Below are 25,885 nucleotides of genomic sequence, written 5' to 3' on the forward strand. Positions count from 1 at the left end.
AAGCTGCTGATGTGTTGAGTGCCTTCCACTTGCAGTGAAGACAAATGAGGATGCCCAGTGGTACCTGAGGATATAATCTGGAGACAATGGGATTTGGTTGCATAGATAACACAGAACTGAGTGGCCCAGTTTTCCTCCAAACCTTTATTACCTGTGATGACCTACAGAAAAAAAGAGAATGGAACCAGGGAGCTAAGAATCAAGCTAAGTACTCAAAATTGGCTGTTGCGGGGGGGGGGGGGGGGGGGGGAGGGGGGAGAATCTCTTCATTTGTAAATTGGTTCTCATTTGTTGTGGAAATTATTGAGAGATAATAATCGTGAAATGCCTTGCCACATTTTTACAGTCACTCTTCAGAGCGGAACTGCCTTCTGGGAAAGGAGCTTTTCTAAGGGGCTCTCGCAGCTTTCCAATTGGCAGCATCCCTAAATTTCCCAGCAGTTAGTAGACAGTTAAATAAAAAAGCAAAAGAGAAGCCACAAATACTTCCCACTTCCCCACCCCCATCGCTGTTTGTGAAAGATGAGTGCTGGCAAGCGCAGTTGCATGTCAGCATTTTAACACATTGCTTGTCACTAATGCAGCTACTCATCCGTGGAATGGATATATTCAGTGTAAATAATGAGTTTAAAATGTGGTGCTACTGCTGAGTTTATTATTGTAAATTTAATACAATTGTAGCACAACTGCAAAAATGTATGTATGCTTGGGCCTCATTCTGTGAGATGCTGAATGCCCTGCAATTCTAGGAAAATCAATCAGATTTGAGAGACTCAGCATTTTGTATTTCAGGGCTCTTGGTTTCCCTGCATATTCTGTGTCTGAATATCATTAACACTTCTTGACCCAGAAGTTATAGGCCAAATTTCAGGCCCTACTGCAAATCAAGGGGAAAATTACCTCTGCAATGACAAATGATATGACATTCAATGCCGAATAGGCTAGGAAAAATTCACATCCAACCATTCAGACAATCAGAATATTCCCTTATAACTTGCACAGTAGCAAAACCTATAGCTAAGATTTGTAGCTCAAATTTCATTGTTGCTTCCTGTTTTATTATGTTAATTACCTTTTTTAAAATTCCCCATTGGGGTTGAAACTTCCCATGCTTGTAGCATTTTACTGCCAGACAGGCTGGTGTCAGGATGAACCTGTAGGACAGGAGTGGGGAACCTCAGTCCCTCGGCTTGACTGGATCCAGCCTCTGAGGCTCAGAGCCCCCCAGCATTGCTAGCCCATGCTGGCACTCCAGCCCCCCTGATCCTCCACTGCAGGGCTATAGCACAGAAAATCCACTAGGCTGGGCCCCCTTATGCTCTGGCGTGGGAGGGGAATGTGGGAAATTTATCCTTCTCAGCCAGGGGCCATGTCAGTGAGGATTTGGGTTTTTTGGGGGGAGGGGTTGTTGGTTTTTTTTGCTTCTCACTTCTGTGTAGCCTCTGACTAATTTTTCTGTGAGTCAGTGGCCCCCAACCCAAAATAGGTTCCCCACCCGTGCCTTAAAAACTATAGACAGAATATGGTGACTAATTTTTCTGCGGCTCTCCATACTTACAGCCTGTGAATGCCCTGTCCTGGGCTTCTGTTTCAGTCCCCAGCAGGCAGTGTGTCATGGGAAACCAAAGATGCCTTCTAGAGGTTACAGGAAGTATGGCATCTTTACCCTTCCTACAGCACTTATGCTTAAGAAGAAAGCTTATTCTCAGCCCAAAGGGTGAGTATGTTTGGTAAAGAAAGTTTGAATGAAATCTGTTTTGTCGTTTGTGTTAAATGAAGAGGGAAAAACAAACAAAACTTTTTTTCTGACTTAAAATAGTCACAAGACCTGAAATTAAAAAAACAAAACAAACAAGAAAACACCACCACACACAATTGAATAACTGTTGAACCTTTAAAATCAGGTTTTGAAAGGGATCTCTATCCCTCTGTGACACTTCTCAGGGTTGTGAGGCACTTCGCTACCACCTTCCCTTAGAATAAAGAAGCCTTGTCTATGCTTGCCACAGGTCAGCTTCCCAACCTCACTGGCTACTGGGAATATAAGCCCTCTCCTCAAGGCCTCTCAAGCTCACTGTCATTCTGTAGGTTAGCAACAGGCATACTCCAGTCCTAGAGCCCTCTGAGGGTCTTGCTGGAGCATGCAGTCCCTAGGCTTCTGGATACCTGCTGTATTCATCAGTTCACCAGTCCCAAAGAAACATACCCCCTGTCACATGAAAGTCATATGTGGGTCCTGCAACTTAGCAGGCCTAGGATGAAAGTTTCCATCCCTGCTTTACCCAGCTTAGCACAGTGTGGGATGCTGCAAGCCCAAACAGCAGCTGGGCGTTATCAGTTCTAACCCATGCCTTGAGCTGGGAAACTACTAAACGGTAAACAAGTTTGACCTCGGTCTCAGCCCATAAGAATGGCATTGAGGCAGGTACGTGCACATTTGGTAAACACCTGGGCTACGTCTACACTGGCCCCTTTTCCGTAAGGGGCAAGTAAATTTCACCTATCGTCGTAGGGAAATCCGCGGGGGATTTAAATATCCCCCGCGGCATTTAAATAAAAATGGCCGCCGCTTTTTTCCGGTTTTTAAAAAAGCCGGAAAAGAGCGTCTAGACTGGCCCCGATCCTCCGGAAAAAGTGCCCTTTTCCGGAGGCTCTTATTCTTACTTTGAAGTAAGAATAAGAGCCTCCGGAAAAGGGCACTTTTTCCGGAGGATCGGGGCCAGTCTAGACGCTCTTTTCCGGCTTTTTTAAAAGCCGGAAAAAAGCGGCGGACATTTTTATTTAAATGCCGCGGGGGATATTTAAATCCCCCGCGGATTTCCCTACGACGACTAGTGAAATTTACATGCCCCTTCCGGAAGAGGGGCCAGTGTAGACGTAGCCCTGTAGTATAACTAGTGTAGGGAGTTTCATGTCTGGTGAGTCTCAGCAGGGACCTAGACCTCAAATGGTATCCTGAATCCCCTGGATGGAGCCATGGCTGGAGCCATGTCCACTGCGGCTGGGTACGAAGTGTCCGGAATGGGACTTCCCGCTGACCTGAAAGGGCAGAAGCATTTCCAAGTGCCTGTTACTCTTATATGAATTGCTTTGCCTGTGCTTATTGACGTATTACTTTGCAGTAGCTGTGTAACCATCTGGCAGTATTAAGCCTGTAATAGTAGTGACGTAGTGAGATTAATAAAAGCAACTAGCCCTAATTGACTCTGTCTTGAAGCGAATCCACAACCCTGTTGGGCCCAGCCCTGTGACTTGACGCCCCCCAGCTTACCAGTTCCAGCATAAAGGTCTAGGAGTATGTTGCTTTCTCAAAATCCTTGCAGTGCATTATAGCCAGCAGGCTGTGATCCTCCTTTCATGAACCACATATGCTGGTAACCTGCCTTTAACTCAAAGATTTTATGAGTATAAGTTTGAGTGTAGATATGTAACACACACTGAATACGATGACCAGTGGGCTACTGGCTCAGTAGAGACCTCACATTCCACCCTTAGTGAGCTATTATGCAGCTCTCTGACCCAGATAGTTCCTGTAAAATCCTAGGCACCCCCGTGTGCCCTCTGCCAGTTGGCACCAAGCGATTCCTGGGGAATTCCTCCCCTCTTTTGGAGCATGGGTGAAGAATGAAATTTGTGTCTGCTGTAATTGTGCCCACATTTTATAAGGCCACACTTAATAGCAGGCAGAAATCCTTACTGCAGTAGCAGAGTAGGTACATGGCTCTCTACAAGGTAGGCTTTGCTTTCAGAATCAATTGTTTGTTTTTACATTTGGTTGTACTATTCACCTAGTCAAATTGTGTCCCTGGAAAGAGAGGCTGACTTTTGAAATTCTGGGTTTAAAACTGCACACTTGCAATGTTGCTACGTCATCCTCAATGAGGAATGGGCTCTTGGAAAGTTTGTAAGAAGAGTTTAAAATAAGGAACTTATAAATAATTAAACACATTGCTTTGCTTATGCGAAGCGGAAATGTTCTGTTTGGCTTTTAGTTATATTTTTGCTGGTGTCACTTATTCTGTAGTCCTTTAGTTGTCGTTGTGTGGTGTGACTAAAGACTGTTTAGGATCCATCGAGTTGCACAAAATACCATGGTACTACCCCACAATGTCACAACGATATATAGCCCCATTTCCCTTTTAACGTTTCCCATTAAAAATTTACACACAATGGCAAATCAAATACAAAACCATACAGTAGTAAAGGATCTTTTGGCAGCTGGTTGAGTTATTAAAAGTATAAGTGGATATATATTCTTGTGCAATGGGGATGCGTTAACATTGCCTTTGGAAGTGGAACTTTAGCATTTCCTGTGGAGGGGGACGGGTTCATGTAGATTTGCAAATTTAACATTATATTGCTGTTGATTTTGCATCTAATTTATTCTGATGATTATCACTCTTTAAAAGGACATTATCAAGGCTACTAAGCCAGAAATGTGAGTAACCCATAGAGTTTCTGCTCATATATATGATCTTGTCTTCCATTCTTCCCGAGCTGTGCCTGCCTGTTCACTGGCTCTAGTTCTGATTTCACATCAGTTTTACATTATTGTAATTTTATTTGAAGTTTCTCTTAATTCACATTACTACAGATAAGAGCAGAATCTGGCCCAGAGAAGATCCATCATGTTTGTGCTCTCTCTCTCTCTTTATACATATATAGTTAGAGTAACTAAAACAGACTTTTTAAACCTAGTAACCCTGTAGGACACAATCTATCAATTCTATAAATCAGCATGTCTCAAGAGCTGGACTCAGAGCAACCAAACTCTCCCAGAAAATACAAAAGCATAACAAGCCCAGAGATGTCAGGCAGCCTATTTCCTGATTTGATTCTATTTTAAAATCATGTTTCTGAATAAAATTGCAGTCCAAATTTCACAGGTAAGCAAATATGCTCTGAAGTTTGTCTGTGAACCTCAGCAAAAGATCAGAGCCAGAGAGGAAGAAGGAGGAAAAGAAGAGATGAAGGTTGTTAAGCAAAGGTGGGGAGCAAAAGAAATGAAATTGATAAAGTGGAAAGCTATATTATTCACTTCAAGGCTCCATTTAGTTCCTCTGCCCTGGTAGTTTCGGTAAAGTGAAATTCTTTCTGGAATCAATACTGCTATCATTTCACAAAATTACAGTGGTTTGAACAGAAAACTAGTCATAAATCAACTTCATGTACAGACAGCCAGAGGAAACAGTTTTGCTTTGAGGATTTTGGTGCTTCAAAACCAGTTAAGGTGGATCATTCAGTCCTGGAATCTGTAGATACTATTCCATACAGAAATACATATTGGTACTGCATATTCAGAACTCATGGGCATCATACATACTGATTTGGAAGAGAGAAAGTGTCCAGTTTTATCAGAGAAATGAAGCACTATTAGGACTGTGAATCTTCAGTATTTGATCATGTTTAATTTCAATGAAATTCAGACATTTTGGAAGTTATTGAGAGATGTTCGATTTCTTGGGTTCCACTTCCCTACCCACCCATCCAAAGTAGGCAAATCAGATGTCCTAGTCGTTTCTTTCTTCATAACTCTATCATAGTTCTCATAGATCCCAAGGGATTTCTGCAGCACACCACTTTAGCTTAAGGCCTGATTCAACTATTACTGAAGACAATTAATGGGAGTCTTTCAACTGATTCCCATGGCAGTTGGCTCAGATCCTTATCTTGTATGGAAAGGGACAGATGAGAGGAGTTAGCACTGGTTCGCTGTACTTGTACTTTGAGAGCTCCTCTTTCAGGCTCCTGTGAATAAAAACATGGTGCCACATAGGCCTTGAATGTACCAGAACTCAGCCCGCTTGACTTTCCCAAACATGAACCATTTTCTTTTAATCTGTTCTCCAATGAAATAGTAACAAGAGAAAGGAAATGATTTCTTTACAGAACTTAAGGATTTTGTGTATATAAAAGGGAATGGTTCTCTTTGGTGGCCAAGCTCCAAATGGGGCAAAAGAAAGGGAGTTTACAGCTCTCTAGACTGATTTATTCCTGCACCAATTCTGAGAAAGGCCACACTAAATTTTACACCATTGGTATATGAGTCCCCAAAGCACCGTACACCTGCAGAGCATCGGTGTAGTGCAGCATAGCTCTATTCCTGGAGCCCTGCAGGAATACAAAAAAAGGGAATCCGCATCTGCCATGCTCAATTCACCATCCAATCCGCAATCCAGATTTTACTACTATCCGCACAAGAAACCTGGAGGTGGGGGGAGGAGGGAGCACAGATGAGACAGGTGGGGGTAAGGCTGTGCAGGGAAGAGGCAGGCAGCAGTGGGGAGAGGGAGGGGGTGTAAGTAGTGCATTTGTCACATTTTCAATATTATTAGCCTCTTTTGAGCTCTGCCATTTCTGTTCCTAGATACAGAAAGAGGGTGGGAGTGGGGGGATCCAGAGCTACCTGTTGGATTTCCACACTTGTGCTGTCCCTTTTAACAGTGTGCCCGGAGCTCTGCAGGTCAGTGCTCACCAAGTGGGGAGGTGGAGGACATGGCTGGCACTCGGCCACTCCTACAGGGAGATTTAGGCTGCAGCTTCTTGCATCCTTTCCCTGTGGGCAGTGCAGGGCCCTGCCTGGCACCTACCCCCCTCCACCTAGCCGAGGGGAGAGAGGAAAGGGTATCTGCTCCACTATCCGTGGATATGAAGCGACTCTCTGGAGATACGCAGGGCTCTATCTGTTTTTACTCCTGCCTTTCCTTTCATCCTCCATAAGCTTGGGGGGACTCTTGGATGGCCCGTTACTGCCAGAACCCACTCCTTCTGTCCAGCCTGAGGGAAGCAAAAGGGCTGGATAGCACTGAGAATCCAGCCCTGGCGGCAGTGGTAACGTGCAAATGGTTGCACTGGGAACAGACATAACTGATTTCACTTATAAAAACATCAATGTATTTATCTCAGGCTCTGGCCATTAGACTGGAGTGATGCCAGTATGGTCTGAGGGGAGCTCAGCAACTCCTGTGTTGTAGATTGGAAACATGAGAACTGGTAATGGTTGTAACTGTACAGCCTTTCCCTTTCCAGGTACTGCCACTTTGAAAAATAAATGTTGCAATTTGTCTTGTTCGTTTGATGTTTTCTAGGAGATCTGAAGGTCTCTCTCCCGCCGGATGCTCAATGTGTTTTTTTTCCCCTTTCGTTTAAAAACTGTACACAGGAAAAGATCCAGTTCAATCAACCTCACTTCCAGTTTTAGCCAAACTCACTCTGAAAACAGAGCAGGGAGCTGAAAGAAAAAGCTTTTGGGGCTCTTAGGGTATGTCTACATTACCACCCTAGTTTGAACTAGGGTGGTAATGTAGGCAACCGGAGTTGCAAATGAAGCCTGGGATTTGAATTTCCCGGGATTCATTTGCATAAAGCCGGGCGCCGCCATTTTTAAATGTCCGCTAGTGTGGACTCCGTGCCGTGCGGCTACACGCAGCACGGACTAGGTAGTTCGGACTAGGATTCCTAATCCGAACTACCGTTACTCCTCGTTACTCCTGGAGTAATGGTAGTTCGGACTAGGAAGCCTAGTCCGAACTACCTAGTCCATGCCGCATGTAGCCGCGTGGCACAGAGTCCGCACTAGTGGACATTTAAAAATGGCGGCGCCCGGCTTTATGCAAATGAAGCCCGGGAAATTCAAATCCCGGGCTTCATTTGCAACTCCGGTTGCCTACATTACCACCCTAGTTCGAACTAGGGTGGTAGTGTAGACATACCCCAAATGAAGCTACTGTATCAGTCCAAGAGATGCTTCCTCTTGAATTTGAGGCAATGTTACCCAGGGTTCTTTCAGCCCAAACCTCTCAGTAATTTATACTCTCTGTGAGGTGGTGTCAGGAAATAATTCAGGGGAGACACGGTCATCCGACCGATAGATGGATGGTACAAACAGGACAACACAAGAGTGCTTTCACTTAAAGCTAAACTTTACTTAGTCTCAAGCACTTAACACACGTCCACAACAGGTTAGTAAAACACCCTCACCCTAGATAATTACCGAAGTTGAGTGTGGCTTTCGAGTGACACCAGGCAGGCTTCCGATGGCCAGTCTTCCATCTGCTGGTGGGGATGAAGATGTGTCCAGATGTGAAGAGTCCTCAAGGAGTCCTCGAGGTGTCCCTCCAAGTGTTCCCCAAAATTGTCCCTCTAACTCAAACTTTCTTTCCCTATTTATCCATTAGTATTACAATAACATGTCACTCAAAAACTTGTTTGGCAAGCACTTTTTAAAGGTTAGGCAAGAGGTTTCCTTCTGCTCATCACTTTCACCAGATGTGTTTTGTCTTTTTCAGAGACTCCATGTTAGGGGGCCCTGACAGATATATGTCTTAAGGCATTTAGACAAACTTCCTGTTTTTCTTAATGTATAGCTCAGTGATTTCACTAGAGATTTGGGCCTCAGGAAGGACGTGGGGTCAAGCTGCCCTCTCTGTGACACTCAAACCCCCTTTTCCTCCCTGACTGTAGTCTAGGTCTAATTTGGGCCTACTAGCTTGGTTGCTAAAGTTTAAGTAGTAAGCAATAGTGGTTCAGGCATATTACTGGATTTGCCGAAATCTCCCCGTACAGCAATGAGTTTGTAATGAGCTTCCAAATAATGCTGTGTTTTCATGGAGACCTTGGGCCCACAATCTCTTTAGGTAGGCTAATCCACCAGCCAGTGCTCTCTGTAAGTTGTGTGGCTACTCAGGACAGATTCAGATGCCACCCAGATCATTAGCCTCTGTCAGTGATCACTTGATAACAAAGTAGGACATCTTCCTGTCACCCTCCTATTTGTGGATCTGTTGATAGCTGACCAGCCACAGGTCTTATCACAGAAGGGACAGGTGCTAGTGCCTATTGAAGGGATATGGGGCAGTTTTTGCCACTCTTTTCTCCTTCTCTGTCTCTCCTCATCTGCACTGTAATGGGACCTCACAAATTGTGCCATCCCCTCACAGTTCACCGGTCTCCACTGGGGATGATCCTGGGCAAGGTTCTCCCAAGAGTCAACACTGATGCCGCACTTTACCTTCAACATGTCCTTAAATCGCTTCCTCTGGCCCCCCAATGCTCCTCAGTCCTTCCTTCGGCTTGGAAAACAGAATCTGTTCTGGGAGGCACTGATCAGGCATCTGGACCACATCATCAATCCAGCAGAGTTGTTGGTAGATGATGATAGCTTCAATGCTGGTCATGTTGGACTCTTCCAGGATGCTAGTATTCGTGTGCCTATCCTCCGAAGGGAAATTTAGGATTCTCCTGAGGCAGCCTTGATGATATTGTTCAATGCCTTCAGGTGACACTTATATGTTATCCGGGTTTCACATGCAGAGTGCCCACAACTAGGTTTTTTGTTTCTTCTGACGGTTCACATTTGACCATGCCTTGGTGCACATGAAAAAAACTGCAACTAATGGACATCCACGTGACCAAGTTGTTACTCCTTTTGGCTTTGTAATTAGCAAACTAGTACTATTCAGATACACTTAATAGTCTGATACATGACCCAACGTCAAAGGTAGTGTAATGTGCATTTTGTAAGTGGTAGGATTGTTAATCTCAAAGGGTGAGAAGTGATGGAATTGCAAAACTAAATTATAATGTTCTAGGTGGCACCATGTGCAGCATATCTTTCCTGAGCTGGTATTAGCCATACCTAGCAGTGCATTGAAATATCTTAGGGTATGTCTACACTACAGCGCTAATTCGAACTAACGCATCTAGAACTAAAAACTAGTTCGAATTAGCATTTTGCTAATTCGAACTAGCATGTCCACATTAAGTGGACCCTGAACCTGGGTTAAGGATAGTCGGAAGCAGTGCCGGCAGGGCATCAGATTAGGACTTACAGCGTGGAGCTGCTGCCTCAGGCTAGCCGAGGGCTGTGCTTAAAGGGACCCGACCCCCACCCCGGACAGACAGTTCTCAGGGGTGCCCCGCTTGCAAAGCAGTCCTGTCTTGGAGTACCCTGAGTGCCCACACTGGGCACATCACAGCACTCGGCCATCAGACCGGCTGCACTTGCTGCAGACTGCCATCTGGGGAGAGGGGGCAATTAGGGGGGCTGCAGGAAAGCTTCCACCCCCAGAAGCCCACAGAGCCAGCCCAGTCCTCCCCATCGGGGGCTCATACCCCATTCCTCCCTCACCTCCTTCCACTTACCCTTCCCTAGCCCCCCTTCCTGATGTACAAAATAAAGAAAACGTGTGGTCAAAAATAGAATCTGTCTTTATTGAACAAAACTGGGGGAGACTGGGAAAAGGAGGTGGGAGAGGGGAAGAGAGAGGGTGGGAGAGGGGAGGGCAACTACAATGATCAGAGGTTTGGAAGAGGTCCCATATGAAGAGAGGCTAAAGAGACTGGGACTTTTCAGTTTAGAAAAGAGGAGACTGAGGGGGGATAGGATAGAGGTCTATAAAAGCATGAGTGGGGTGGAGAGGGTGCATACAGAAAAGTTCTTCATTAGTTCCCATAATAGAAGGACTAGAGGACACCAAAGGAAAGGAATGGGTAGCAGGCTTCAAACTAGTAACAGGAAGTTGTTCTTCACAAAGCAAATAGTCAACCTGTGGAACTCCTTGCTGCAGGAGGCTGTGAAGGCTAGAACTAGAACAGAGTTTAAAGAGAAGTGAGATCAAGTCATGGAGGTTGGGTCCATGGAGTGGTATTAGCCAGGGGGTAGGAGTGGTGTCCCTGCCCAAAGTTTGTGGAAGGCTGGAGAGGGATGGCACGAGACAAATGGCTTGGTCACTGTCATTGGTCCATCCCCTCCAGAGTCCCTAGGGTTGGCCACTGTCGGCAGACAGGCTACTGGGCTAGATGGACCTTTGGTCTGACCCAGTATGGCCATTGTAAGCTCAGGGCTCAGGGTCGGGGGTCTCAGTGGACCACCTTGATTTTCATGCACACCTGCTCCTGGGTGGCCAGGCTGGCAGCTCTCCTGCCCTAGACGGCCACTTTCCTGTGCCTAGTGCGGAGGTCGTGGACGAGGTCCACGATGTACGCACTAGACCAGGTGGGTGCCCGCTTCTTGCGGTCCTGGGCAAGCTCCCGGGAGCCGCCAGCCTGGTCTCGGGAAGAGGGGGAGGGCTGGGGGGCATCGGGTGGCTGGCTCAAGCCGTGCCAAGTGCAGGGTCTGCTAGCTGGGTGCTGGCAGGCTTGCACCTGGCACGGGCATCGTAGCCAGCTCGTGCCCCTTTAAGGGGTCCGGGGCCGGGAGGGGGGCAGACGAGTTTCCCTGGTGTTGGCCAGAGTGGCCACCAGGGAAAGCTGGGGAGGGCTAGCCTCCCACTAGTTCGAATTAAGGGGCTACACACCCCTTAATTCGAACTAGTAAGTCCGAACTAGGCTTAGTCCTCATAGGATGAGGTTTACCTAGTTCTAACTAAGCGCTCCACTAGTTTGAATTAAGTTCGAACTAGCGGAGCGCTAGTGTAGCGCCTATCAAAGTTAATTTGAACTAACATCCGTTAGTTCGAATTAACTTTGTAGTGTAGACATACCCTCCGAGAGAAAACACAACTCTTGTATCTTTCCCCATGATGGAAGTGCTGTAGCCAGTTCAAATCTGTACAGAAGCCTAATCTGCCCTGCAACCTACCATGTTCAAAGGATATACAACAATTGCAGAGCGAGAAAGGATGCTACAGGCATGCTGAAGGGCACTCCTCTTATGCTGATCTATCAGGACTTTCCAGACTGCACACTGCCAATCCCACGACTACTGAATGACTAAACGTGTCTGATATCTACCCAAGCCAGTCTGACTTCTTTCCTTTATACATTTCTGATTTTTCTCCCTACTTCACATTTTGAAACTTTTTCATCTTTATTGTACATCCATACCAGTAATGAGAACAACTATTCGCTTCAGCCTACTCTGCATTATCAAATTGCTGAGGTGGCAGCTTTCTATTATTTAAGATACTTTTGTGGTGGCCTGCTCCCTTCCAGAGTTATTTGTAAAGCACCAGTTTATACAGAGTCTAAACACCATATGGTTATAACCAGTTGCAATGATTTCCAAGAGCTTCTGTATTATACTGAAATTTTCTTTTAGCTTGGATGGATTTTTCTGGACACTACTTAAATTTTAATTCATTAACAAAAGCAATCATAATTAATTGATAAATACCAAAGTTAAATCCATTAAACAATAAAGCATCACACATGCTAGCCTGAGGAAATATATGCAGGATTATTCAAACTGGAGTTCCAATCCTGGAATTTTGAAAAGGACTTTTATTATTCACACTATGAAATTTTCAAACAGCTATAACTGTTCACGTATCATTTGCAAATAGAAAAAGAAAAAAAGGATTTGTCTCATTTACAAAGCTTAGTGTATCCAGGCAGGGAACAGAAACAATAACGTGTGACCAATTGTGTGGCATGAATACTAATAGCAACCTGTTTGTTAATAAACCTTAGGCTCTAATCTGTTCCCTCAAATAATTGAGGCTAAGAAGCAAATTTGTAAAAACTTTCAACCTGTTTGTGGCTAATTTGTGAACAAAAAAGGAGCTATGTATGTTGGAGAAGTTATTCAAAATGAACTATTCTACTAGCTCTAAGTATATAATAACTAGGCAACTGGCCTAAGCAGTATGGAGTAGTCCTTTGTAGTCTGTGGGGAAGTTATCGCAGGTGAAAGATGGCCATTTAGGAGAGGGATGAGTTATATACAGAGAGAAGGGAAGATTTATGGCCCCTGGGAATCAGTTCAGTGTTGGGGCTGTTGCCTGGCTGGCTGGCTGGCTGGCTGGCTGGGAAGCCACCTCTTGCTCTGGCCTTGGCTTTCTCACTGCAATTCCTGACTCCTCTCTCAGGTGGGGAGCAATGGAAGGAAAGGGGTGACTCCCTGAGTGGTCACGTTGTGGTCAGAAAAGAACTAGCCCAGAGTCCAGAATGACTCTATTTGGGTCAGAGGCTAAAGGGAGGCAATTCAAGAGGGTGAAGCTCTTGGTCCGCTCCAGGGAATAGAAGGTGGTTTGTTGTTGCTTGGAGGGAGATAGAGTAATGGTTGAAGTGAGGTCTTGACTGAGGGGACGTGTTAGAACTTGGAGGTTCTGCTGATAGTAGAGGATGGGAAGGACAGAAGTTAGCCCTATAGTTTAACCATTGGGTGATAGCCCCCCTCTTTAGAGTTTGCTTTTGATGCCACTTGCTCATGTTATAAATCAGAAGCAATTGATTCTAGGTTAAGTGAGATCTGAGTCAGGTTTATGGAGAATACCAATTGATCCCCTCCCTATCCCTGCCAATCCTATGGGGAGACTGCATTTTCTCTTCCACTCTCCAGACACTGTGTACACAAAAGAGCCATTAAAAAGCACTGACAGATTTTTATAACTTATTTCCATCAGACAATCCACACATTAGTGACAGTGACTGGCCAGAGTGCCTCACTAATGTTAAACCAGTCAAGCTCCATTGCTCTGGAGCTGTGTCAAAGAGGCAGGAGCTATTTAATTAGTCTGAAGCAAGAGACAGCAACTGTGTTGTAGATCTTTCTTTGCTGTCTTGGAGGCCTTTGTTGTCCCTGTTCAATGTAATGATATCTTAATGTTGGAAAAGCAGAGGAACAGATATTCGGTTGTGCACCATTCACATGGAAAAGGCAGGGAAAGGCTTGCAATGGGTGGATTTAATAGGCATGTGTAATGGACCCCTCTGAGTTGGGTTTCTAGTTCTTCTGATACTGCAGCTTCATAGGCATTCACCAGAAAATGTTTTAGCTATATATAGACCACTGCCAATTGAGCCCTATCTGCAGAACCATACCAAGGGTGTATGGGGAGAAATATATTTGACAGCCTGTTTCCTGCTGACTGGACCCATCCACATCATCTGTATCCTTGTCAATTGGCTTTTCTAAAAATATTCAGGTAATGTTTCATTTCTCTTGCCACAAACATTGTTTTGTGAAAAAGCAAATAGTGGCATATTAATAAACATTCTCCCCAGAAGAGCTGGCACACCTAACCCTTTCCATATCACAAGTTTTGAGTGTTTGGGACTGAGAACCTAGATCTCCTGTCTCATGTTCTTTTTTCATTTTGACCAGTGCCCTGTTGTAGGCAAATCATTTACATGCTCCCTGCCAGTTTCCCCCATCAGTGAGACTGGGATATAAATACCCATCTATGTAAAATATTTTGCTATGAATGGTCCTATATAAATAAAAAAAATTTCACTGCTATTCATACAGGATGTGTCTAGACTGGCAAGATTTTGCACAAAAGCATCCGCTTTTGCGCAAAAACGTGCCAGCTGTCTACACTGGCCGCTTGAATTTGAGCAAGAGCACTGACTTTGTAATGTACAAAATCAGTGCTTCTTGTGCAAATACTTTCCCGCTCCCGCTCGGGAAAAAGCACTCTTGCGCAAGAATACTTGTGCAAGAGGGCCAGTGTAGACAGGGAAGAACTGTTTTGTGCAAAAAAGCCCCGATGGCTAAAATGGCACTTTTTGCGCAAAAGCATCCGTGCCAATCTAGACGTGCTTTTGCGGAAATCCTTTTAATGGAAAAACTTTTCCGTTAAAAGTATTTCCGCAAAATCATGCCAGCCTAGACGCAGCCACAGTGTGCATGCCTAGCTGCAAAAAAAGGACGGAATGGACATTAATTACTCGCAACATGCAATAAGACTACATATTAGAGCTATTGTACGTCAGTATCCACAAGAGTGAATCATGGATAATAATCTTACTAGGAAGCCCACAGGACATGACAAGATTTGGCTACTTACAGTAAACAGTTACTTAAAATGTCTCAATTCCACTGTTAGGCTTCACTTTTCATTCCTTTGAGTCACATTTTTGCAATAAATATTTGTATTTTCCCTTCACAATACATATTGAATAATTACAGTACATGTTTACAAGGGTGTTATATTCTGAGACTGCCCTTCCTCAGGAAGCGTTTACTGCTAGAGCCCTGTGTGTGGATACAAAATTTGCCTCTGCAAAAATGAGCCAAAGATGTCCATGGATTTCAAGGGCTCTAGTTACTGCAGGGGGGGCAATAAAATGGTGGTGATTCACCACTGTTAGACTCTGGCAGGCCACCACTGCTATATTTACCTGTGTCTCCTCTGGTACAGGTGATTGCAGCTTCCTCTGGCTGTAGATTGCCGTTCCCAGCCTATGGGAGCTGCGGGAGGCAGTGTGAACTGGGACACCACTTCTCACAGCTCCTATTGGTTGGGAACGGTGATCTGTGGCCAGTAGGAGCTGTGATTGCCCATACCTGAGGCAGTGCAGGCAAATATAGCAACAGCGGCCTATGAGGGGCTTACCCTGGGGAACTGGCTCCAACTTGCGGGCTGGCATTTGCCCACCTCTGAGTTACTGGATGATTTCTTTCCTGTAACCATGGGTTCCTTTCTTTTCTCACCTAACCGTACTTGGCATCGGTTGTGCTTTCAGTACTGCTGGGCATGGCACGCATTCAGCTCCTATTAGCAAGAGTTACAAACAGTTTTTCTTTCTTAAGCACTTGAAGCAGGAGGCAGTATCCCAAGAGCTCTCATCTTCTCTTCGGATTTCACTCCTTCTCTAACTGCTACCTTTATAGTTTCCGATGGAAGCGCTTCATTAACTCTTCCTCCTTGCCTCTCAGGAGTGCCTCAAAGTTGCTGGATTCTTAACCTTCTTCAACAAGTCCAGCTCCAATGCCTTCTGGGACATTCCCTTAGTTATTTACCCATTGCTTCTATGAGGTTGACACAGAACTATCTATCTCCCTGAATGTTAAACTGATTGTTCTATCTGCCTTTATTTGATTAGAATCATAGAATCATAGGGCTGGAAGAGACCTCAGGAGGCCAGCCCCCTGCCCAAAGCAGAACCAATCCCAACTGAGTCATCCCAGCCAGGACTTCGTCAAGCTGAGACTTAAAAACCTCTAGGTTTGGAGATTCCACCACCTCCCTGCAAGGAGGTTTAACAGGTAGTTCAATGTAGGGGCTTTAATTCGAAATACTGGGTCCCTGCCGCGTGTAGATGCAGGTAGTTAGTCCGGACTTGTAAATTTCAAAAATGGTGACCGGCCAGGAAAATGCAAATCAAGCACGGGATATTTAAATCCCAAGCTTGATTTGCAACTTCAAATGCCTACATTAGCCTCTCTAGTTCGAACTAGGGGGCTAGTGTAGACATACCCTCAGGGATTTCCCTACACCCCCCCCTCATGGATTTCCCCCAGTTTAATGAACTAGTTACATGCCAATTTAGTGATTGTTTGGAAATGTGAATTGAAAATGAAACATTAATACACACTTTAAAAGCATATACAGTGTATGATAAGATATGTGTATCTGAAAAAGTATAATAGATTTAAAAAGTATGAACATAGACTAGCTTTTTTATACAGCTGTTGTTTTTTATGACAATGTCAGTGCGTTCATTTTGGTGATGTTGGCCAGCCGAATAATTTCAAATTATGATTTGTAAGCAAAGTCAAAATAAGCTCTCCCTGGGTATGTCTACACTACCCCGCTAGTTCGAACTAGCGGGGGTAATGTAGTCATCCTCAGTTGCAAATGAAGCCCGGGATTTGAATTTCCCGGGCTTCATTTGCATGAAGCCGGCCGGCGCCATTTTTAAATGCCGGCTAGTTCGAACCCCGTGCCGCGCGGCTAGACGCGGCACGGACTAGCTAGTTCGGATTAGGCTTCTAATCCGAACTAGCTGTATACCTCGTTCCACAAGGCGTACAGCTAGTTCGGATTAGAAGCCTAATCCGAACTAGCTAGTCTGTGCCACGTCTAGCCGTGCGGCACGGGGTTCGAACTAGACAGCATTTAAAAATGGCGCCGGCCAGCTTCATGCAAATGAAGCCCGGGAAATTCAAATCCCGGGCTTCATTTGCAACTGCGGATGACTACATTACCCCCGCTAGTTCGAACTAGCGGGGTAGTGTAGACATACCCCCAGACAGCTAGTGATGACCTGGGAGCTGGAGGGAAAGGCTTCAGGACCAGATTGTATTTACATTCATACCTAATCTACCTAGGTATCCAGTAAACAGAGCTGTGTTGCCCAAGTGATAGATTTTGGCTGGGGTTGGGTTACAAATCACTTGAATGCGGAGTGGAGTGGGGTGGGGGAATGAATTGTTGTTGTTCTTATTGTATGAGTAAAGGGCAGTAGAACTGTATTTAACCTGTACTGATTGAAGGCATCAAGAAAGAGGGTGGGGACAGGTGTTTTACTTGATGGTCTGTCTGAGTCACAAGTACTATTTGCCCTGCCCCTCTCCACTGTTTAAAGACAGAGCTGATTAGGCTCCATATATAGTCTTTTGTTTTGTTAAGTGACCACTACAGCTGAAATCACTGATCATCAGGTCTAAGTGCTTAGTCCTGCTGTGGGGACAGCCCAGACTGCTCTAGCAGCGGGGTTCCCCCACTGAGAGCTCAGCTGAAATCACTGAGAGCTGGGTGGAACCTCAAGAGACCAACTCGCAGAGGTCACAGTGGCAGGTAGCAGCAGAAGGTGACAGCGCAAGGCCATTGGCAACAAAGCGATGGAGTGAACGGTGGCACAACGAACAACAGTGGCCAGAGCAAAAATTGCCCCCCACCTGGGAGGTGTACTCATGTGAAAGCACCTCTGAACTCTGAGTCTCCACTGACTAAGGACAACACCGGTGAGTGGAGTGAGGTGGAGGGAAAAATATGGGGCACGTTAAATAAACATTTGTTTGTTGGACTATATTTTAGTGACTTTGCTCCAGAATGCTAGATTTATGACTGGGAATGGAAACATATAAATGTGGCCAAGATTTTTAAAATGCACTATTTGCCAAGGTTGTTATCTCACTTCGTTGTTATCTTGAGAGGTCATTACGTTGGGGAGTTTCTGTACTAAACATTTTTATTATTATAATTAATTTTTACATAAGAATGGTCATACTGGGTCAGACCAGTGGTCCATATAGCCCGGTATCCTGTCTTCCGACAATGGTCAAGGCCAGGTGCTTCAGAGGGAATGAACAGAACAGGTAATCAAGTGATCCATCTCCTGTTGTCCATTCTCAGTTTCTGGCAAAAGGCTAGGGACACTCAGAGCATGGAATTGCATCCCTCCCCATCCTGGCTAATAGCCACTGATGGACCTATTTTCTAGGAATTTATCTAGTTCTTTCTTTAATCCTGTTATAGTTTTGGTCTTCACAGCATCCCCTGGCAAAGAGTTCCACGGGTTGACTTTATGTTGTGTGAAGAAATACTTCCTTTTGTTTTTTTTAAATCTGCTGCCTTTTAATTTCATTGGGTGACTGCTAGTTCTTGTGTTATGCGAAGGATTAAATAACATTTCCTTATTCACTTTCTTCACACCAGTCACGATTTTATAGACCCTCTATCATAATCCCCCCTTAGTCATCTCTTTTCTAAGTTGAAAATTCCCAGTCATTTTAATCTCTCCTCCTGTTTCATACCCCTAATCATTTTAGTTGCCCATCTCTGTACCTTTTCCAATTCCAATATATCTTTTTTGGAAAGGGGTGACTTATATAGAGGCAATATGATATTTTCTGTTATGTGTTTTGGTGTATTTTGCATTATCCTTATGTTAAATTTGCATTATCCTAACCAAAACATTTAATTTATTCATATCTCTTTTATATGTTGCAAGTCAAAGTGAAAATGAAAAGACAAAAAACAATACAACAATTTTTCCACTCAGAAACCTCAAAAACTAACCAAGGTGAAGAACACATCAAGAACGAAGAATATATCAACATGTCATCTGAAGGGTCAAGTGGTCTATCTACATCCAACCAGCCCGAAGCACAAATATAGCTACCTACTGAAGAAACACTTTCAAAGACAATTTTAGAAGTACTTAATGAGGCTGTTAAGAATGCTGGAGACACAACACAGTTCATGCGAACAAACATGGCAGTGGCATCATACTTTCTATTTAAGCAAGAGATACCACACACTACAAACTGGAGGCCAATGTTAAGTGCATTGTCACTTGTTCATCCTGAAGTTGAAATCTGGTTCTGAACAAGACCAGCAATGCTCACTATCTTTCTGCAAGAAACTCAACTGACTGGCTAGAAGCATGCAGTGCAACAGTGAAAGACTCAACAGTTGAAAAAGTGAAGAACTCTCTCACCACATTCAAAAAATTTGCATACATGGCTTATGAACGCACCGATGCAAATGGGCATCAAGTATTAAGTCATTGTGTACGTTATCTTGATGTCAGTGGTAGGCCAGTAGATGCATTTCTAGATGTTTGAGTTATAGAAAACACACCGGCTGCATCTGTGACAATCCACATCTTAGAAGAGTTAAACGCTTGTCAATTGGACCCCAAACAGATGGTTGCTTGTGCATTTGATGGAGCTGCAAACTTCTCTGGAAAACATGGTGGAGTACAAGCTTTGCTCAGAGAAAAGTGTAACCCTAATCTTTCCTATACACACTGCAGAGGCCATCTACTCCAACTAGCACTAGTATGAGCTGCAGAATCTTCAAAAGACATTTTAAAAGCTATACATTTAATGACTTCATTATATTCTTTTTTCAGCAAGAGTCCAGAAAGACTAAATATCCTGAAAAATATAGAAGATACACTGGGACTGAAGTTCAAATTAGTCCAACCTGGGAAAATCCATTGGCTTTTTCATGAGCGATCCTTGGCTGTTGTCTTAAAATTACTCCAGTCGTTATTACTGGCTTTGGAAAGTATCTACCAAGATGGGAGGGATCTAAGTAGTGAGGCTGGTGGATTATTTTTGCTACTACGTTTAGAGAAAGATTATTGCCATTCTCTCTCTCGTAAATCTACTGTTGAAACCACTTGGGACATTAAACAATGCAATCCAGGCATCTGCTACAACAGTAGTAGATCTTTGTCCAGCAATAGAAGCTACATTTGGATCAATCAAAGAGCTATCCATTGAAAAAGTACTGGAAGAAGCAAAGATTTCAGTCCAGAAGTTGACTAATGAAGGCATTTATATTGAATCCTTAAGTGAAGAGGACAAGAAGCATTTGTTAAGACAACTGAAAAAGTACACAGACTTGATTCTTAAAAATCTACAACAGTGACTTCTAGATTCTACTCAACCTCTACATAGCTTTTACACATGCCTGTCCTATAAAACACCTACAGATGAGTGGAGCGAGGCACTACCAGCAATGGGGTTGCCATGTGCTCAGGACAGAATAGAGAATTTGAACACAGAGTGGAATATCATACGACGAATGAATGAAGATTTTACTTCTTTTTTATCATCACTAGTGGCTTGACCGGATCTTTGTGCTATGTTTCCTGGGATGAAAGAAGTAGGAATTCATCTCTTGCTACTCCCAGTCACAACAGCTACAGTTGAGCGTTCTTTTTCGTCATTGAATAGAATTTTGTGTTCTGAAAGAAGTCGCCTTCTGCCTGAATGAACTAATGAACATATCAATTGAAGGAATGGAAGTACTGGACACACGAGAAGCCACCGAAGATGAACACATTGCATTTGAGAAGTTCATTAACAGAGTTGTGCAAAATTATAACAAGAAACCAAGAAGGATGTAGACGTAGTGCTTCATAGAAGGCTTGAGTAGCCAACTTTAAGTTGTGTGATTTTAAAACATGAGTTAAATCTAATAAATGGTCATGAAACATTTTTCAGTTTTTTCTATGGATGCCATACAGCCCACCTTCACCCTCAGGTTCTCACCCCTCATCTGCCCTGACACCCCCCCCCCGTAAATTCGAACACCCCCACTAATTTCAATTCCTGGGGAAAACACTGGCACTTGTCCTTGTTGAACCTCATCAGATTTCTATTCGCCCAATCCTCTAATCTGTCTGGGTCACACTGGACCCTATCCCAGCCCTCCAACATATCCACCTCTCCCCCTAACATAGTGTCATCCAAAAATTGGCTGAGGGTGCAGTCCATCCCCTGATCCAGGTCATTAATAAAGATGTTGAACAAAACCGACCCTAGAATCGATCCTTGGGGCACTCCACTTGAAACCACCTGCCAACCTGATATTGAGCTGTTGATCACTACCTGTTGGGCCAACAATCTAGCCAGCTTTCTATCCATCTTACAGTCCATTTATCCAATCAATATCCCCTTAACTTGCTGGCAAGAATATTGTGGGAGACCATATCAAAAGCTTTGCTAAAGTCAAGGTATATCGCATCCATTGACTTCTCCATGTCCACAGAGCCAGTTACCTCATCATAGAAGCTAATCAAATTGATCAGGCATGACTTGCCCTTGGCGAATCCATGTTGACTATTCCCGATCACTTTCCTCTCTTCCAAGTACTTCAAAATGGATTCCTTGAAGATCACCTCCATGATTTTTCTGGGGACTGAGGTAAGGCTGACTGGTCTGTAGTTGCCTGGATTGTCCTTCTTCCCTTTTTTAAAGATGGGCACTACATTTGCCTTTTTTCAGTCATCCGGGATCTCTCCTGATCTCCAAAGATAAAGACCAAAAGCTCTGCAATCACATTTGCCAACTCCTTCAGGACCCTCAGATGCATTAAATCCAGACCCATGGATTTGTGTACGTCTAGTTTTTCTAAATAGTTCTTAACCTGTTCTTTCTCCACTGAGGTCTACCCACCTCCTTCCCATACTGTGTTGCCTAGTGCAATAGTCCAGGAGCTGACCTTGCTTTATCTTGCCTTGTCAGCTACTGGCTATATCCCAGCTGTGGACTACAGAAGCTTTGGAGACTTAAATTCTCCTGGGTAAACCCTCTTTGGAGGCAATTTTGACCCTGAAGTTTCCTTCCTTATCTCTCTTCTTTGTAAAATGTCCTGTTATAATCTCTGTACTATTGCTAGAGTCCATCTTTATTTTCACCTTGGCTGAAATCTTTATTCCAAACTTAGGCCTTGATCCAGCAAACCACTGAAGCATGTTTTTAGGGACTGGGGCCTTAATTTCTTCTAGCCTCACCTAATGCTCTTGTGTCGTTTGCTAACCCCAGCACTCACTGGGACACATTACTCCACTACACTAAAGCTATTTCCAAACAATTACAACTGGCCATAGTTAACTCAAACAACGGAGCAGCAGCCATCTTCATATCATATATTGTGTGGCACTAAATCTTTGTCAGTGCTTAATAATAAATCCTATTTCCTTTTGCTTCTAGTTTTATTATTTGGGCTATGGTCACATCCACTGGGCACTGGCCATACAGAGAAGAGAAACTGTCCCTGCCCCAAAGAGCTTCAGCCTGAGAAGGTATTTGCATATGCCCATAAGCTTATATCACTCAATTTTCTCTTTTCTTCAGTAGGTGGCGCCTCAGTTTCTACATTACTACAATATAAGCAACCTGCCAACGCTTTTTATTATTGATTATTTCAGTCCCTAGTTGAAAGGAGCTGCTATGCCACAGATGTCTTTAACAAACCTTTTTTAATTTCTCCTGTCTCATAAAATTATTCCCAATGGCTGTCAGAGAAGGAAACAAGGTGATTATCTAGGAGTGGAAATGAAGCTATCCAGGACTGGGTAGGGAAGAATATTGGCACAACCATTTGGAATGCTCCAACTTTCTCAAAGACAGCAAAGAGTTAGTTCTCCATCGTCAATTTCCAGACTAGTCTCTCAAACAGCTCCAGATTAAAACTAGAGAATCCGTTACAATATCTTTGGACTGTTCCCAGGCACTCCTAGCAAATAGGAATATAGCAGACACTATCCTAGCCCCAGTGAAGTCGGTACAAGATTTGACGTTGACTTCACTGGAGCCAGTATTTCTACCCTGACATTCAAATCAAAGCCTGTGCAATAGACACAGATAGATAGTCACCTTTACAGGGCTCCATTTAAATATAATACTGAGCAGGGCACATAATTATCGCTACATCATGCTTGCTACACCTCTCTGAACGGCACCCTGTTGCTTAATCCATACACATCTGATGTATCAGGATTGAACAGAGGGTCTGATTCAAGACATCGAGCACTTCCTTGAAAGTATTGAGCAAGGGCACTCAACCCCTCACAGGTAGTGTTCAGTCCATTGTAAGATGAGGCCCTACTCTGCTTTCTTCCCTCCAACCACAAGGGGGTGCTTTTAACAAAGAGAGTAACTAGTTACGCTACTGTAATAATAATTCTTCTTGTCTTCCTAAATTCTTGCTCTCTGAACTTCAGGAGATCCTGAATGCTGTGGCCAGGTGACTACTCTCTATGTCACTCACCTCCTTCTTCTACTTAGGCTACGTCTAGACTACAAGCCTCTTTCAAAAGAGGATTTTTCAAAAGAATCTTTCGAAACAGCCTCTTTCGAAAGAAAGTGTCTAGACTACAGGCAGATTTTTTGAAAAAGTGAGCCTCTTTTTCGAAAGAGTCTAGACTCTCTCCTTCGAAAAAGCACAGTTTGCATTCAATAGCACCTTTTTCGAAAGAGTACTTTCGAAAAAAGGCGTTATTCCTCATAGAATGAGGTTTACCACAATCGAAAAAACTGCCGCGTTCTTTTGATTTACTTTCAAAAGAACGCGGCTGCAGTCTAGATGCAGGTGCAGTTTTTTTAAAAAAAAGGCTCATTTAAAAAAAAACAAAAACAAAAAGAAGGTCTAGACACACCCTTACAGTGGTTTCCATCCTGACTACCTCTGAGTTCATGTGGACTTTTGATTTCAAAACTTTCTGGGGGCTTGCTCCATTCTGCCTTCCTGACTTTGTAGTCAACATGTTCTCTATCGGCTCCTCCAGTCTCCTCCCTGCAATCCCCCCACTGTCTCCCTTGTGCTGCCTCAGCTACCCTATCTGGAATGGTTTCTGCAAGCCACTGCGCCATTCTTTAAATCTCACATTAAATCTTCCTTTCAATCTTAAGCCTTTTTCTCCCCATAAAGCATTTTGTGATCCAATGTGTTACAGCTGCTATTCACAAATGAGACATACGATACTGTATTGCAACGTTTCAGGCCTGATTTTCACAGCATTTTCCTGCTTGTTACTTGCATGCCAGGTATGGTAGAAAATAACTGTGATCAATACAGAGATTAAATGATAACTTTTCAGGATGACCTCGCTCAGGGACAACACAGTCAAAACATTCTCCAGTATGGTGCAGTCTCAGACTGATAAACCATCAGAAGAATCGCAGCCTGAATGCATCATAATCAGCTTGGTGAGGATGACCCTGGGTTGAGAGTAATCCTGCAATGATGCTGAGCCAGCATAAAGACTCATCTCCCATTCCTTGCCCCTGCTGGTGATGTGGAAAGAAAAAAAGGACTTGGATGCTGCAAAGAGGACATGGCTGGGACACACCTGTGCAACACCCATTCCAGCTGTGGTTCTGGTGCTATAATGGGGGCCATATAAGTACCACAGGTAGAATTCTGTACGGATATAAAGTTCCAAAGCACTGCAGGGCAGTGGTGGATTGGCCATCTGAATCTGGAGCCATGTGACACAGGAAAAAATAAACATTTTTAAGGGCAAATGTATTTTGTTGGTTTTATTTAAAAGCTTTGATAAGGCTCACCCTTCAGCTGGAGTATTAAAATGCTCTGCCTGGGTCAATAATAGCGAGCCTTTCAAGTGAAGATAGAAACCTTGCCAATTTGTTTTCCAACAGCGTGATGCAAAATTCTCTTTGTAAAAACCACAGCAAGATATCGACAAGAGAAAGCACTGCAGCACTTCAGATGATTTCAACCTTCTTCAATATCAAATCTTAATACAGCAAGAATTGTGGGAGCGTTGGCCAGGCCAGAGTTATTATACATCATGTCTTAACTCCACACTATACAGAAGAGTAGGTTCCAGGGGTGGGTATCTGTTAAAAAAGTGTTTCTCAACAACTGGTTCATGGACCAGTACTTGTCTGTAGACTGGTCCAGTCCTGAGAGCTCCCTGACACAGTGTAGGGATGCACCAAACCAGTCCTTGGTATCAAAAAGGTTGAGAGACACTGAACTAAAATTCATTCAAGATGGGCAGTTGGTATGCTAGGTGGGGGAAGGCACAGCCTTCCCAAACTGCCAGCCTGGCCCCACCCACACTCTGTCCCCAGAACACCCACTGTAGGCATACTGGAGGTGGAGTGTTGCTGCCTCCAGCACTCGCCTTTCCTGTGCTCCAGGGCCGGGACGGCTGGAGCACCATGCCCACCTGGCCACCCTGTGCACCGGAGCCAGGAAGGTGGGAGCCGGCACCCTCCTCCCTCCCTGTGCTCCGGGGTCAGGGAGGTTGGGATGTGTGCCTGCCCACCTTCCTCTCCTCCCTGTGGTGCGGGGTGGAGCCTTTGCAGAAGGGGCAAGGTGAGGTTGGGGCTTGCCTCCCCATGCCCTACTTTCACTGACCACCCATGTCATTCAACCTGAATTTTGGATTTAAAGGTGTTAGTCCAGGAACAATGAGGAGTCCTGTAGCACCTTAGCTCCGGTTTACACTACAACTTTATTTTGAAATAACCCCCACAAAGTTGAATTTGTAAGCCGAGCATCCACACTACCAAGCCCGTTATTTCAAAGCAACAGGCTGTGGAATTGGAAATCTGTATGCCTGCTTTCCATCAGGAGTAATGAGAATTTCAAAATAGACATTTCAAAATAACTGTAGTGTGGACACTCTGATGCTGCTCTTTTGAAATAACTGCTCCCCAGAGTAATTTGAATTAATGACTCCCCAGTGCTTCATGGGGCTCTAAGCCTGAGGTCGCGTGTCCACATTAATGCAGCCCTCCTCAGTCCAATTTCAAGGCTTCCCCGTAGTGTGGACATGCTAGTTAGAATTAGTTAAATCAGGAGTTATTAAGTCAAATTCACTAATTTGGAAATAGTTTCTTAGGGCCATGTCTACACTAGGAAACTAACAGATTTATTTTGAACATAAGCTTTTGAAGGTCAAATCCGCTTCCCTGCCTCAGTCATTTCCATTCCAATTC

At 44.2% G+C, this 25,885-nt stretch overlaps 1 long non-coding RNA gene across 1 annotated transcript; it reads left to right on the forward strand.

The window, feature by feature from the left end:
* The first annotated feature begins 257 nt into the window (after window positions 1-257).
* Window positions 258-20,618, forward strand: LOC112546213 (uncharacterized). Its single transcript, XR_003089853.3, has 4 exons — window positions 258-1,717; window positions 15,772-15,934; window positions 17,333-17,635; window positions 18,625-20,618. It is a non-coding gene; the product is annotated as an uncharacterized LOC112546213 (long non-coding RNA).
* The last annotated feature ends 5,267 nt before the right edge of the window (window positions 20,619-25,885 follow it).

This window comes from Pelodiscus sinensis, chromosome 2 (genome assembly GCF_052426305.1).
Source record: "Pelodiscus sinensis isolate ZL-2025 chromosome 2, ASM5242630v1, whole genome shotgun sequence".
In the NCBI taxonomy this organism is placed as follows: Eukaryota; Metazoa; Chordata; order Testudines; family Trionychidae; genus Pelodiscus; species Pelodiscus sinensis.